This window comes from Crocodylus porosus, unplaced genomic scaffold (genome assembly GCF_001723895.1).
Source record: "Crocodylus porosus isolate Cpor-Errol unplaced genomic scaffold, CroPor_comp1, whole genome shotgun sequence".
NCBI lineage: Eukaryota > Metazoa > Chordata > Crocodylia > Crocodylidae > Crocodylus > Crocodylus porosus.
The window spans coordinates 2344579-2360402 of record NW_017728910.1 but is presented as its reverse complement, the minus strand read 5'-3'; the positions used below and the strand labels follow the sequence as shown (position 1 = coordinate 2360402).

Sequence of the window (15824 nt, the reverse complement as noted above, 5' to 3'; positions counted from 1 at the left end):
AAAAATTGTTCCCTAGTGCCCTCTAGTCTTTAAAATACTAATGAAAAACTGCTTAACCAAACATTCCCACAAGGGAGAACATTTTACCAATAAAACATAAAATATGATGAATATGGCATGATTATATTAAGACCACCATGCTGTTTTATGAAGCAATAATCCTCATTCCTAAGAGGATAAACTACAAGGCTAAAGACCAAGTAGTTTATTTTAATAAGGAACTTGGATTACTGATTTAGAAAAAAAAAAGGTCACGCTATTAACATGCTGAAAGTCTTTTAAAGTTTACCTGTTACTGTATTTCTCGTTATTTGATTGTTAATGATTTTGTTAGTCACATAAAGCAATTTCCTTAGTGTTCCAGTCTGACTGAAGTAGTGTTACAGTTGTGTAATAGTGGCAGAATACACAACAAATTATAATACATTTATATCTGTTACCTAAGCAGTATTAGATCCAGTCTCCAAAGGTGAAAGGCCAATGCGTTAACACTCAGTGCCTTGAAACTACCAATTAAAAGACAATGTTTTTCAAAATTCATATTTATCCCTGAAATAGGTTTCCAAAAAAGTGGACAAAAAGGCAAAGGGACTACAGAGTTCAATGATCCATCACTAACAGGCTGACAACATAGTGAATGGTTGTGTAGATTGAAATGCATCAAAATCTTTCATTTTATTATTTCACAATAAATTTTAAGAAATGTTTTAAAAGTAGGGGTGCACAGATAGAGATTTTTGGGGCTGATACCAATAGCCAGTTTTTATGGAGGCATATCAGTTGATACCAATCCAATTTCTGACATGCAGGCTGGCAACTTGAAGAGCGCTGTCCGGCTGGTAAGTCTGTTGTGGTAGAAGGAGAGGGGGAGGGGAGGGGCATGGGTGGGGGGCAGATCGAGGCCCCTGTGGTGAGGGAGGGAGTGGGGCTGGGGCTGCCCAGCCAGGGTGGGACATGGGATGGAGTCACATCATCCAGGGGCCACGGGGCGGGGAGGGGAGAGTCCCACCACTGTGAACACCCCAGGAGGGCATGCGGGGTGCCTCTGGATCTGTGTGCAGGGTGGGGTGGAGCAGGATGCCACTGCAGCTGGGGCCAGGGCTGCACTCAGGGTAGGCAGCGGTGGCACTAGAAGGAGGCTATGCGGATGGGAGCTGCAGCCAGCACAAAATTCACCGTAACCCCACCATAGCTCCCTTCCCAGCACTTCCACAGCCCACCCCAAGCACAGCCCGGCACAGCCCGCTCTGGGAAGAGCCCACAGCAGCTCCGGCCCCAGCCTGCAGTAGTAGCCTACCCTCACCCCATGTAGATCCAGCGGGCACATAGCCCCCATACCCCTCCAGGGTGCACGCAGCAGCAGGAGCCGTCCCTCTCTCCCCACACCCTCTGAATGAGCCACTGCTCTGCCCTGTGCCCTACCCCATCCCAACTGGGTAGTACCTGCCCCTACCCCTGCCCCTGCTCCAGCCCCACTCCCTCTCTTACTGTGGGGGCCTTGAGCTGCCCCCCCCATACTTCTTCCACCACAACAGACTTACCAGCTGAACGCAGCTCTCCAGGGTTCACTCCTCACCACCTACCTGCTGCACTGCGGCTGCGTGCATGCCTGGGGCATTTATCGGCCACATCAGGCTGATTTCTGATACAGTCAATTTTTTTATATTGGTGCCGATCTGATATCAGACCGATGTATCCACTCTATATAAAAGTATATAGGCTAGGAATATAACTACAAAGAACATATAACAGTTATGTAAAGAAGTTACTATGGAATGACTCTGCTGAAAAAAGAGGTGATTAAATAGATATACATACCTGTACATATAAAGATAAGAACCTGGCCTCATTGCAATCATCCAGAAAACTCATATCAACTTTGACAGGATTCTCCTCCAAGTAATAGAAAAAAAGTTCAGTGGTATTATTTATGGAAGCCAACAAGCACAAACACTGCATATTTTAGCTTCCATTTGTATCAAATTAATCTCTTAAAATGAACCGGGTTTTAGGGGAAGAGTTGGTTAAATGGTCCCTTTGCATGTCATCCCCACTGCTTCTCTGCAGAAATTACTGTGGACTTTCCCCATAGACGTCTCCATCATGTTGGCCACACTGTTTTGGTACTCCAACCTGGATCAAAGCTCCACAGTACTAGACACTGTCCAAACATATAGTGACAATTCTCTTTCCCTAAACAGCTTACTCTGTAAATTGACAATGTATATGGAGCAGGAAGGCGTAAAATCATTCAGCTTATAATAAATACAAAATTTATTTTGTACTTTCTGCTTACTCCCTGGAGAAACTGCCGTGGTTACAGGTTTGGGTAAGATGACCATAAGGAAATCCGAGATATCTGGGGCACTGTCATTCCTCTCAACTCCATGAGTCAGCGATGCTGCAGCAGGCAGTGGCAGAAGTTGGCAGGCAGGGGTGTAAGCGCAGTTCATCAGGAAGGTGAAGCTGCCTGGAGCACTGCCACTCCTCCTCCCTGCTGTACTGCGCCCCGTGCCCCTGAATTCAGGGACACTCATTTTAATTTTTGCCAACCAGCTGGGACTGGTCTTTGAAATCGGAGACTGTCTCCAGTAAACTGGGACATGTAGTCACCCTAGGTTTGGGAGAACCAATGGAACCATTCTTCCTAGAGTGGTTGTCCTGCCAGGGAAGCATAGAAAAAGGAGACTGACAGCACAAAAAGATAGTTGCATCACAAAGTCAAAATATTGGAGGAATTTGATAGGGTTGTCCCTATGACCAAGTCATTCCCTAGGGTGACAAACACTACACCTAAACAAAGGACACCTCAAAAATGCTGCACATTTAAACTCATGGGTTCTTTTCTTGTTTTCTATTGAGTTTCCATGGTTTTGTCATCAGTTCAAAAACAAATTTCCAAGAAGGAGCACTCCGCATAGACTGGGGTCTCCAAGCCTTCCCAGCAGAGGCCTTGTGTGTATGTTGGTAAAAGCTTAAGGTTATTATACCATGGCTCAGAGCTGGGCAAGGGCAACAGCACACTCAGCCTTACACTACAAATATGAGTTCTCTACATTTCTTGCTAGTTTCCAAACCCTTCCATTTTAATTATGACTAAATTCAGCCTTCCCATTCTGGTCTCTCCTATTGAGTCTCCCTGTCTTTTCAGTCCTCTTCCACTTTGTCCTCCAAGATTCGGCTGCTGTCTCTGTCATGACTCTTCTCCTTATTCGTGTTCTTGTCATCTCTCATGTTGGAATGTAAAGATAGCCCTGGTACCCACAATGTGGGCAAGCTGAGGAGTAACAGATTTGGGTAAAGAAGGTGTTTCCTCCTTCCATTTCTTCTATCAGTTCTTGAGCCCAGGGTAACTGAGGAAATAACCTGGTTTGCCCAGCTGATCATTTGGATAGATGGACCATTTTGTTTTAGCCAGCCCATTGGCCATAATGTCATCATCCAGGACAGAACTAGAAAACCTAGGATAGTTCTTAATAAACAAGCTTATTGTCAAGCATACAATTAAATCTAAATCAAAAAAGGTTAAATATTTTTCTTCTTTGCACTGTAAATTTGATCTGTTAACAAGTTTATTAATCTAATGATTTTTTGTGTTTGCACCAGCTTTACTGATAACAAAAGTCTGACCAAATACTTGGAAACAAACATATTTTATAAAGGTTTTGTCAATTTTATTTCATTGCTGTCAAAAATTCAGATATTTATAAATATTTTCACAGTTGACAACCCAGAGATTGTAAACTCAAGGCCACAGCAAAACTGCTAATGGTGTGGCCTGTTAGATTTCAATGAATTAGCAAATTCTGCTAAATATCTTGTCGCAAGGACACAAAGAAGGAAGAACCACAATACTGAAATCTGAAAAACATCAACGTGTCATGGTAAGGCATTTCTAATACATTTATTTTTGTATTTATTATGTAGAGGCAATAAGACTGTGTATGGACTGGATTTCCTTAATGGAGATCACTGGGAATTTTGTCTTAGTAAGAAATGTAGGATTGGGCCTCATAAACCCTGACTACAATAGTAAAAGGAGCATGTAAAGAAGAGAAGACAAAAGAGGGTCGAAACAGAATATAGCCCAAATTACTCCAGCTCCCTCTCCAAAGCCATTATTATGCATTCTTCTTCTTCTTTTTTTTTTAAGTTTCTGAATGTGTACTTTAATTGCATCTTTATTGTGCTTGTGTTACTCCTGCCAGTTTGTTATCAGGCTATATTATTTTCCAAAGTGATGATTTCAGACAAATCCCTTTATTGTTAAACAATTTGCTTTGCATTTTAAAGCTAAATAGCAATAAGAAAGCTATGGACAACCCATTTCTTAGTGTTAGTTTTGCCTGTGCTTTTAGAAACATACCCATACACCAGAAACCCAGCCTAATTGCGTAGAATCCTCCAGGCAAGACCACGCTGTGGGAGTGGCATCACTGGAATAAACCTGCGTCACGAGCATGCCTCTGTCAAAGGCTGTTGGTGCTAGTAAGTGGCAGCTTCCAGATATTGCCTTACATAGCTCTGAGCTTTGCACAACACAGGAAATGCACATCTCATGAATGGGTTCTGTGGTGCATTGAAGTCATATTGCTTTAGTTGCTGTGGTCCCCTGCTCTCGACTCAGTAAAGGATAGAGGTGTCATTCCTTGAATAAATGTGAATCACCATTACTGTGATTTTGTATACAGCCAGCCAGTGCGCAATTTCCCTAATTTCATAGCATGACCATAAAATATGTAGCAGGTTAGCACTTATGTTTCTATACCTTTAGTATATATTTCCATCATTACATATTCCTATAGCTGAGTAGGCATCCCATCCAATATTTTGGATGATACGATTTACATTGAACTCATTCTAGTTTTGCTTCTTGATGATGTTTTGCAAAAAATCAAGTATTTTATTAAATTGATTTCCATTAAATGTTATGCTTCATTCTCTTCCCCAACTTGCTTTTAACAGCTGAATTGATTCAAATGGATGATAAATCCTTAACAAGGGGTGGAGGGGAGAGAGTATGCTAGAGATTACATGGAAATTCCTAGCCAGTTCAATTCTCTCTAAATTATATCAGTGTGTGGGTGTTTGAAGCGAATGATTTAAACAAATCCAGCTGTTTATGCCTTTTGTTTTAGGTTATCAAGATTTCAGTACTTGAAAGAATACCAGTATGAAAGACCAAAAATCAGAGCCTTTATCCCATCATTCCTCACCAGGCTGCTTTAGCAAAAGTGAGGGTATAAATGTGCTTGACATCCTTCCTCCACATCTGAGGTAAGGCTTTGGCTCTTCCTCAGGGAAAGCGGCTTTTCCTTTGGGGTTTCTATGGGAGATGAATTTTGGGTCAAGAATTTTAAGATCTTAAATTTAGAAGAGTTTTAAATATACTAAATTAGATCAGATAATTAATGGATGTAGTTTAGTATCCACATACTCAAAGGAAGGTTTGAAAAACCTTAGGATAATAGTGGAATGAGCTGCTCCTACCACACTTATTTTTATAAACTCTCCTATCTGCATGCTGTAAATTTGGACTCCAGCTTAGACACCATATGGAGCTGTGAAACTTATAACAAGCTGTGTCACTCAAGTTGGGCTCATCAGCCACAAATGGATGCATCAGATATCTGATTAGACCTCTTACGGGTACACCATGATCCAGAGGATCCATGGTCGCCTACTACTATTTGCCATGATGCTATTGCTTATTCATATAACCAATGCTTAACAGAATTATAGATGATGCCCCATTTTACACAATCCATGTAATATGCTGTGGCAGGACTAGTCCTGACAGGCAGTATCAGTACCTCCAGCTATCCTGACCTATCCAGCTCCTCTGTACTACTACCCAGTGTCTCACCTGACACACATTAATGGGATAACTACTCCTACAGGAAGCATCCTGAGCCCTGACGTGGTAGTCTTTCAGAACAGCCTTGCTCTGGGTGTATTGAACTAGAATAGCAAACTCCACTAGGCCTGACAAGATCCAGCTATGAACTGACTAGTAGTTGTAAATTGCCCCAGAGGCTTTAATAGCAGCTTTCTGTTGCCCACATAGCTGCACTCAAGCCTCACAGCTGAGATGATTTATTTAAGCCACCTGGCTCAGCCTTTAGGTATCTATATATGTGCTTGGGAAGGGGGGAAATGCTTTAACTAGAGAGGTTCTGAGAGCCACTCTAATTAAAGCACCTGCAGCATTGTGTGTATTCAATGTCCTGTGCTTCAAAAAGCAGCTGGGGGGGGCACTTAAGTAAGGCTCATTTGACAAGCTTTAGTTAAAAGCATCCCTGCTGCCATTTTGAAACATGGGGATATTGAATACATGTAATGCAGGGGCTGCTGGAGTATGCTAATTAATTGAGACTGCTCCAATGCATGCTAGTTACCATGCATTGGAGCAGAGGTCCATCATGTGTATATGTGCCCTTTGTGTCTGTCTAGGCTTTGACCTCTCAGTCTTGGCCTACTTATTCTGGCTACTACCCTTAGCCCTAGTCCCCCTTATTTCAGCCTCAGCTTCTCCTCCCCAGCCTCTCTGCTGAGGCTTTAAGCCCCACAGTCTTGGCTCTGGACTCTCTGGCCTCAAAGGAGTTCAAGTTTCTCAGCCATCTCATTCCTCATAGCACTCCCTTGTCTCTGAGCCTCAGGCCTAAAGATGGGGCAATACTTACAGGGTGCTTTTAAGGTACTTGCCATTTGGCCTGAAAGCCTCCTCTCACAGCCACTCTTAGTCTTCCAGTCCTACTAGCCTAAGCACAAGGAAAAGTACTGCCTTTCTGGGCCTTCATAAAACAGCAAACAACTTAAAATAAAACTTCATCCTAGGCCAACCCAGTCAGGAGGGGGGGGCAAGGGACTCTTTGCCCCTTAGGCACCAGGGCTCCCTTTATTGTGTCCCCAGATTTCACAGTGGCCTGCCTAAAAGATTTTCATCTTTCCCAGTCAGGACTAGAGCCCCTCAGAGATGAAGGCAAGCTCCTTTCCTAAATTTCCTAAGCACAGGGATTTTTTTATTAGTCCCTTCAGGCCTGCCAGCTGCCTTCCCTTTGGCTGTAATCTCTGCTTTAGTTCAATACACCTGTGGCAGGGCTACTAGTGATTACAGGGATCTTGTCTCTTTCCCCTTGGGCAGCTTGCCACCCAGAGCTTCTCCCTGGTAGCATTTTTTGTCTGTCCTTCCAGCTGTATTTGCCTCTCAAGCACCTAGCCTTTTGAGCCACAAAAACTCTGATCTTAAAATGGTCTTCGCAGGTTCTGTTTGCCCCACAGCCTTCTTCCAGTAACAGGGCAAGAGTTCCCTGTTGCAGATGCCCTCTTTTATCCCATTTCTAGAAAAGAGATTAAGGGCATTATATTTATCTTCATTATATTTTCTTCATTATTCTGCATATCTGTATTGTGTCCTGTCTTGTTCATTTTGTCTCTGAATGAAAGTAATGGTCTACCAAGTCTCTCTCTACATGGAAGTTTTCCCAATTTTTTTTTTTATTACTTTCACTCTGTCTATTTCTAGTTCTGCTTTTGCCTTTTTTCAGATTGAGCAAACAGAATGAATATAGTATTATATATGAGGGCATACCACTGTTTTGTAGGGCGCCATTATATTTGCAGTACTACTTTATTCCTCGCTTAATGTATCTAGCATTTATTTGGTTGTGTACCACCACTGCAGAATGAACTGTCCACATGCACATATCTTTTTTTTCCTGAGTTAATACAGTTATTTTAGAATCCAGAAATGGCTATAAGAAGTTCAGATGATTTTTTTCCGAATGGAATTATTTTGCATTGGTCAGTACTGAAAAATTCATGTTAAAATTTTTTCTCTTCAATTCAGTAGATCAGTCTGAAGTCTTCACTAGATTTCAAGTCTTCACTGAACCAATATTTCATCATATGCAAATTCTGCCATTTTTTTGCTCCTGATCTTTTCAGGTAATTAATCTGTTAAACAATATGGATTATAGTTGTGGCATGCCATGGTTAACTTCATGCTATGCTGAAAAGTGACAGTTTATTTCTAATCTCTGTTTTCTGCTTCTCAGCCATATTCCTATCTATAACTGAACTTCAACCCTTGACCAAGATCTACTTTGTTTCCTTAAGTAGCCTGCTGTGAGAAACTTTGATCAAAGACTTTAAGATGTAAATAAATCTTGTATCTGCTATTTTTCTGATATGCTAAAAGAATTTTCATAGATTGGGGAGGCATATTGTTTCCTTCCAGAAGCTATATTACTTTATCCTGATATATTAATCAAGGTCTCATACTGTATCCTTAACAGAGTAGCAAAAAATTCAGGATTTTTCCAATTCTCTGTATTTCAACATGACTAATTCCTAGTATTTCAACATTCCTCTAGAATCAAGGTGACAGTCAAAATATCAAAGTTGCACCAAGCATATCAATTTAGAAATTTCTTTCTTTCTTTCTTTGACTCATCTCAGTATTAAAGTGGATCCGCCTCGGGTGCATGTTGCCTCCTGGGAGATGTAGTTTGATTACTTCACGCCCTCACTCCTCCCTATGGACTTGGATCCCTGGCAAGACTACATTTCCTGTGACGCACTGCAATGCTGTTATTCATGGTACATGACTAGTTGGAGGGCCTGGTAGGAAGGGACAAGAAGGATATAAAAATAATCTTGTTGAACTAGGGGAGAGATCTATGAAGTGTCTTTGGTTTTGCATTTTTATACTGCTATTCTAGGGACTGAACTATCATGATTTGCTTAAAGGGAGCTAGAGAATCATCAGCAAAAACTGCTTCAGGATGCTTTGGAAGAAACCTGCTGAAGAACAGGAGTTGCTGTGACAACTAGGCAAGAGATCCCTTTAAACAGATGCTGGGGACAGGGTTTGGAGGACTGCATCAGTAGAAAAAAGCTAAATTAGGAAGTAGAACACTTTGTAGTACAGGATTCCAGGCTTGAGCTGGGGATCAGGAAAGTGCTTGGACTCCTGTAAACTGATGCCCAGTAATGCAGAAAACCCTGCAATGTCAAGCACTGAGAAGAACACTGTAGCCCATGGAGGGCCATGGATGGCTTGACTCTTGATGTACTCTTGCAGGTGTTCAGAGGGTTTAAAGTGGCCAAAAAATTGCATGCCTGATCTAAGTTAGTGCATCTCAGGAGGTGCACTAGCTTACACTGAGAAAGGGTTAACCTAGTCTAGGAGGGGGTTAGCCTGACCTTGCAAATGTCTGCATGTGTTCTCAGCACAGCCCCAGAGTTGTGGTATTCCTACCCCTCAAACCCTCTCCCACCTGGATAACCCTTCTCCCACACCTGGACCTGCCAGTTCCCTCCAGTCCTACCACCCGCTCTGCCTATCCCAAGTTTATCTTGGGCTCCCTGCACCGCTCCTGTCAGCAGCAAATGACTGCACCTACCTCTCTAGGTAGCTTAAAGTAAACCACCTAAACCAAGACCTGGGTGAGATGAACGCTTGTTTGCACCCTTAGTCTGTTGTCCAGTAGGTAAAGTGGGGTGGGCTATAAAGTGCATATCAATTCCTATAATGTGCAGATCAGAGATTTTTAAGACCAGGCTAGACAAAGTCTTGACTGGATGATCTAGTTGGGGATGGTCCTGCTTTGAGTAGGGGTTTGGACTAGTTGACCTCCTGAGGTCCCTTCCAACCCTATTTTTTCTAAGACTCTTAAGTGGAAAGTCTCCAAAATGAAGAAGGAAGAACTCCGTGGCTGCAGCTCTATAAGGGGGAAAGAAGGATGACGCTCTATTTTGCTTTTCTCCATGTCTTAGGACTTTTGACTTGTCCAGTGGGTGAGATCATTCCTTGGGGAAGACTCTTCACCAGGGAAATAAACGCAGGAGTGTACACATGCTGATAGAGGGGTAAGTATTCCTACAAAAATCTCTAATGTCCTTCAGTAATTTCCTGTTATCTGGTGTGTGAGTAGGTATGTACTGCCTTTTTAAAATTGCCTTTGGCTATTTACTATTCAGATTACCTCATAAAACTAGCTTGCATTTTATCTGAATTAGCTTATGATCCTTCCTGTTGGCTTTGACTGAGTGCAATTTCTACTTTCTGAAGAATGCCTATTGGAAACCTGTTTATCTCGAACAACATTAATCATAAATGTTAATTATACTGAGTCTTCCCCTCCCCAGACCTTGCCATTCTGTGGTTTTGCTTTTCTGTAACCAGTAAATATACTTTCTGTGACTTTCTTGCATTATATAGACCCCTTCCATGGTAAGTCAAAGGATGGTTTTTCACTCTTGAAATATACTGCATACCTAAGACAAGTAGTAATGAAATACATTTGTCTTGAACACATGCTGTATAAAGGTGGGAAACGGGACAAATGCTGGCTAAAGGTATTGGTCAAGCTCCTATTTTTATGAGAAATACAATGCTGTCTTGGCCTTTTTAAATGGTATTTGAAAGAGCATATTATAGTCTAAATGTTAGCAACAGCTATAGATAAGGCTGCTGGAGCATTTCTGTATTAACCTCCAGTATTAGATACTATTAACATTCAAATCTCTTGGTTTTTCATGCTGTAAATTACCAGCCCTGACCTCTGCCTCAGATTGACCGTAATTAGAAAGTTTCATGACAGATGGTCCTGTTTGAGTATAGTGAGTGTATCAGCAGTGAAGGATATAAGACAATTCTGTGACCTCCTTTCAAATGCTTCTAACCCTTAACAGCTGGGATAGAAAGCTGAGCATTGGCAAGAAGGCAGGGTAGAAAACAGTCCAGATACACTCAAAGAAAATGTTCTTGTAATAGTAAAAAAATTACTTTTGAGCATATTATGACCTACTGAAAATTGTTCTTTGCCTGTGTGTGTAGTCAACCTTAACAATTAGCCAGCAAGGAAGGTTGGCTGCATCAAACATGCATGTATGGAGAACTTCAAAGGGTCACCTCAGAGTTAACTACAGTTCTGCATACTGAGTTAACAGGTAGGGAAGCTTGCACTTTACTACAGATTCTTGGTAGGTGGGTCTCTTGGTAGGTCTCTTGCACAAGAGACTTTGCCTAGCTGAGGGCTCATATTACTTGGGGGGAGGGAAGGAGAAGAAAAGGCATTTCTTATGTTAAATTATAAATTATGTTAGATAATGCAAGGTAAAAGCCTAGTAGACAATTTATAGCTTAAACATGATTTAGCAGGGTAAATTAAAGACTAGTTCCCTCCTATAGGCTTTTATTTGACTTGATAATCACTTTACAATTATAAACTACCTTACAGTTTCTGAGATTCTTACCTCACACTGGTTAATTCAAGTTAAAAATACACCTTTTTTTCTTCTCGGTGAAGACTAAACAAAAGTCAGCTCAGCATGGAGGACTCAAGCTTGTATCATTAAGACAATGAGAATGACTTCAATAGGAATATCATCAGACCCTGCATGGTGCTACAGTAGTGCTGGTCTAATACTGCAGTATGTTCTTCCTGGTGACCTGTGGTGGTGGTCGCTGCATTGTTCAAGCAAAAGTCCATTAGTGGGGTGTCTGAATGTACATTGGGTCTGACATAACATGCAGTTACTGTTGTACATTTGTGAGCCAAACCCTCTAAAGTCAGCTCATTTTTTGAGGGGGAAAATGTCAAATTCCTTTGGCAAAAGAAGGCCAATCAATTAATACAAATATTATCTTGCTTTCTGGGCAACAGTACTAACCCAAGCAAATTTCAGCAGTGGATGACCAGCCAGTAATAGAAATACCTCTTTCATCTTTGGCCTATCCTGAATGTCCTAAAAGTAATATTAAATATCTGCTAATATTTCTATAATGTACTGCATTGTGCTAGTCAGTCTCTTTACTAGTTATACTTCCCAGTTTACTTTTCCCTAAAGATTGATGAAATGTACATTAAACAGCAGCTGTAAACTGGCAAACTGTAATGTTTCTTACTAATGCTGCCTAAATGTCCTTTTATCCACTTCTGAAGGGCCAGAATTATTGATTTTTCGGCAGCCTTTTTAAAAGAATGCCAGATGAGCCAACTTGTAGCCTTAGCTACAAAGGATGAAGTCCTTTGACTGAGATGGAAGAGAAAAAAAGAGAGAATTTAATGTCACGTCTTTCTCAATAAGCGTCAGCTTGCGAGGACCTCATTCTTGAAAGAAAAAGCAAAAATGCAACAGACAGTATTAGAACTTAGAACAATTTCAGTTTTTACTTTACACTGCTCAACCACATTTCTAGACATCGGGGCTGAACCCCCCTGTGGTTAGAGTGCGCAGGGTTATGAAGTGGCACTATAAAAATTAATCAGAATCACTCTGTACATGAATGGTTTAGACCAGTGGTAACCACCTTCTAATGACCCACCTCGCATCATTACAGGGATGTGGGCACTAGGACCTACCTGTAGCCAATACTTCTACCTGTGGTGGCACAAAGAGAATGCTGACAGCCTGTATTTTGTCCCTGTGGCAATATAGGAAGAGTGCCCCCAGCTAAACCTCCCCACTACCAAATGCTAGCAAAGCCTAATGTCCACAGGGCAGATGTGGCCCATGGATTGTAGGTTGCTGACCCCTGGTATAGACATTCCACTGCTGGCATGTTGCAAGTAGACAATCAAATTGCCATTCTGCTTACCTGGTTATCCTGAAGTTTGATTAGCATTTCCATTCTACTAGTAGGCAGATTTAGGAATCTAAAAGGAGGGTGTAGGAAATACCAGCAGCACAGCAGGAGTGCTTGCAGCCCACGTCTCCCCTCCCCTAGTAGATAGGAGCTACTGGGGACTTTTTGTCCAGGAAGCAGGTAAGACTTCCTCCCCCTGCTCTTGGTAGCCCATCGCCTCCAGTGCTTAGCAGCATCTCTCATCCCTTCCCATTCTCACCTGCAGCAGAGGTTGCACATTTCCCTTCCTCATGTCGTTTGCTTACAGTTTCTAGGGTCAGAAGGGACCTAAGCAGATCATCTAGTCTGACCCCCTGCCATGGCAGGAAAGAGTACTGGCATCAAATGACCCCAGCAAGATGTGCATCTAACCTCCTCTTAAACACCCCCAGGGTAGAAGCCTGCACCACTTCTCTTGGAAGAAAGTTTATGCAAACCACAGCAAGAAGTGTCTTGCCCATAGGGAAAGAAGAAATTTTAAAGTCAAAGTTGCCCTTCACAATAGAAGAGTGGTTATGGTTTGACATCAATCAAAAGATAGAATTGCCTTTGGAAAACTTAATGATATTCTCACATTACCCAGACTTCTCAGCTGACCAAATATGCAAACAGATGGAAAGAGTAAAGACTGCATATTAAGGGAAAGAAAATTCAGTTAAGTATTTTAATCAACTATTATTACACTGTGTAGTAAAGGAAACAAAGTAAAGAATATACTCACAGGTGTTACAGCTGAAGCATGCCAGTGACTATGTATTGGTCACAGCTGAATATGATAATGGCAGGCTTTTTATATATGTTAAAATAAAGCCTGCCTCTTCTTTTCCCACCTTTAAATTGATAATGTAGGAACCATGCAGTTGGAGGCAGGAAAATACCACAGGCAATACTAGAAACAGATTGCTTAAACTCATTTGTCTGTTAAGAAGCTAGACAAGCATAACTGAGATGTAAGAATCTTAATCTCACTAGATCAATAGATAATAAGCTTCCCCAGAGCTATCTAGGCATTCCATCATCTAGTCTCATTTAAATCTGCTTAACTCTTCTTTAGTTAGATTTGTTTCTCCCAGACAACTGGGATTGATAGATTTCACTGGGAAGTTTGAGAAAGGAAAACACGAAGTTGGATCTTGGAGGAGGTAAAAGCTGTTGACATGTAAAGCTCCATTTCCCACTAAATTATGCTTAAAGGAAGTAAGGAGGAATCTACCACTTAGGGGAACTTGTCAATTTATTCAGTCCCTTTTACATTTTCCACTTCATCCTGCAGTAAGTAAAACTAAACCACAATAATTTATCACTGGTTTAATTTATCACTGGGTAAATTATTGTGGTTTAGCTTCTACTTATTGTGTGATAGAACTGACAGGTGATGTGCATGATCCTGAATGGCATTCCTCCCTCCCACTTAAAAAGGTATAGTGATAGGCTGTAGATAGATGTAAGATGCAATGGTAGTGAGTACCTGGTGCCTGCTCCCAAATAAGAAAAGACGAGAGAAGTACAAAGCTTAGGAGAGCTCAAGTAACAGTGCTGCAAGTTCATAGGTCATTTCAAGGCATGTTTTTTTTTTTCTTTCCCTGTTCTTTAACTTTCCTAAGTTGACCTTGCTGTGGTAGCAGCATCTTATTTGGTGCAAGCAGCTAGAGTGAAAGTTTCAAAATAATTGTTAAAGTCTTTGTAAAACTTGCAAATATATTCACTTAAAATGCAGAACCTTTTTGCTCCTGGGAGATATTTAAAGGCATGTTTACCTATTTTCCCACAGTGGGTACACAGATTTTTGCAGGCACAGGTGGAAAGCACTGAAAATATCTTGTAAGTATTACTGTGTGCAAGGTATGTATCAGTTTTCAGGCTGCAAAAAACATGAAGTTCTTAGCTTTCATTTTGCTGCATAGCATTCCTATCATATCATCTGACCATTAAGAAAATGTTTTCAAGGACATCTTTGACAGTGGCAAACAGTGCAGTTGTATATAAACCAAAACAGCTAGAGCACTAATACACTATGAAGAGTTGATACCATGTAGCTGTAAAAGTAAATTTTTGGTAAATGCTGCTGATTTATAATTACATATATCCAATTATTGTGAAAGTACTAGGATACTAATTCTGGAGATAGTTAGCTTCCATGAGTGAATTAAGGTTGAAGAAGAGTGCATTTGTGGTTAATAGATGGAATTAGGACTCAGGAAGTGGGGATTCAATTCCCTTTTAAATGTGATATTGATAAAAAATTTCAGCTTCTTGACACCCGCTTTCCCTTCCCCAGCCCCTAAATGCTGAGAATGTGAAAACAGATCTGTAGAACTAAAGGACTGTCCAAATTTGCTCCACTCGTTGAGTGCTCCTGTATTGTATAACAAGGAAAGGATTCAGATTGTCACAAAGGCTACGTCACCTTAACCCCTGCCATAACAATCCAATTTGAGAAAGTGAATGATTTCTCCACAATCCTGATAAATCAGAATGACAGGCTAAGTACAACTTCAAAAAGTCTGAGGCAGAATCAGTATAAGCTATGGGGTTTCCTGTATGAGGTATAGGGTAGATTGGTAGCAAACAGAACACGTGTTCATGCTTTCGGGAGCGAGGAAATGCACAGGCTGCTTACGCCAGCCAAGGCCAGCAGGTTTGGGGCACTCTTGCATGCCTCCCAGGATCCCCAGGCTGCCAGAGACTGCTGAGCACATCTGAGCAGCCAGGCCACCCTTGACTGACTGCCAGGCACAGGCGAGCATTCCCCTCTCCCTCTGACACGTTGTCTGTCAGCCACAGGCATCTGTCAGCTGCAAGCAGGCAGTGCAGGGGGGAAGGGAGGCAGCTGTGTCCCTGCACAAACCCATCACAAAGCACCCCACAATGTACACACAGACTTGACACTGATCTCAGGAGAACCTCTGCAAGTGGGTGCAGCACTGCATAGCCCAACTGGGCTGCTGGCCAGCAGTGAGTCTTCCCGCCCCAAGCTTCCTGCCTGCACCTGACAGATGCCTGTGGCTAACAGATGACATGGAAGGGGGAAGGGGAATGCTCACCCATGCCCAAGCAGCCTGGTCTAGCTCTTTGGGGCTGTGCTCACTTGCAGGGGTTTTCCTGGGATCAGTATCAGGTCTGTGTGTATGGTGTGGGGTGCTTCCTAATGGGATTTGTGCAGGGATATAGATGCCACCTTCCCCCTCCC

The 15824-nt window shown here is 41.9% G+C and overlaps 2 long non-coding RNA genes across 2 annotated transcripts in view; one reads left to right on the top strand and one right to left on the bottom strand.

The window, feature by feature from the left end:
* Positions 1-6977: 6977 nt before the first annotated feature.
* The window catches only part of LOC109308688, a 17067-nt gene continuing 8220 nt past the window's right edge, over positions 6978-15824 (bottom strand). Inside the window, exons 2-3 of the long non-coding RNA XR_002100673.1 lie at positions 7705-7708; positions 6978-6987 (exon numbers count right to left, since the gene is read on the bottom strand). This is a non-coding gene — a long non-coding RNA (uncharacterized LOC109308688). The remainder of the gene's footprint in view (positions 6988-7704; positions 7709-15824) is intronic.
* The window catches only part of LOC109308689, a 26983-nt gene continuing 20943 nt past the window's right edge, over positions 9785-15824 (top strand). The window contains exons 1-2 of the long non-coding RNA XR_002100674.1: positions 9785-9873; positions 12652-12775. This is a non-coding gene — a long non-coding RNA (uncharacterized LOC109308689). The remainder of the gene's footprint in view (positions 9874-12651; positions 12776-15824) is intronic.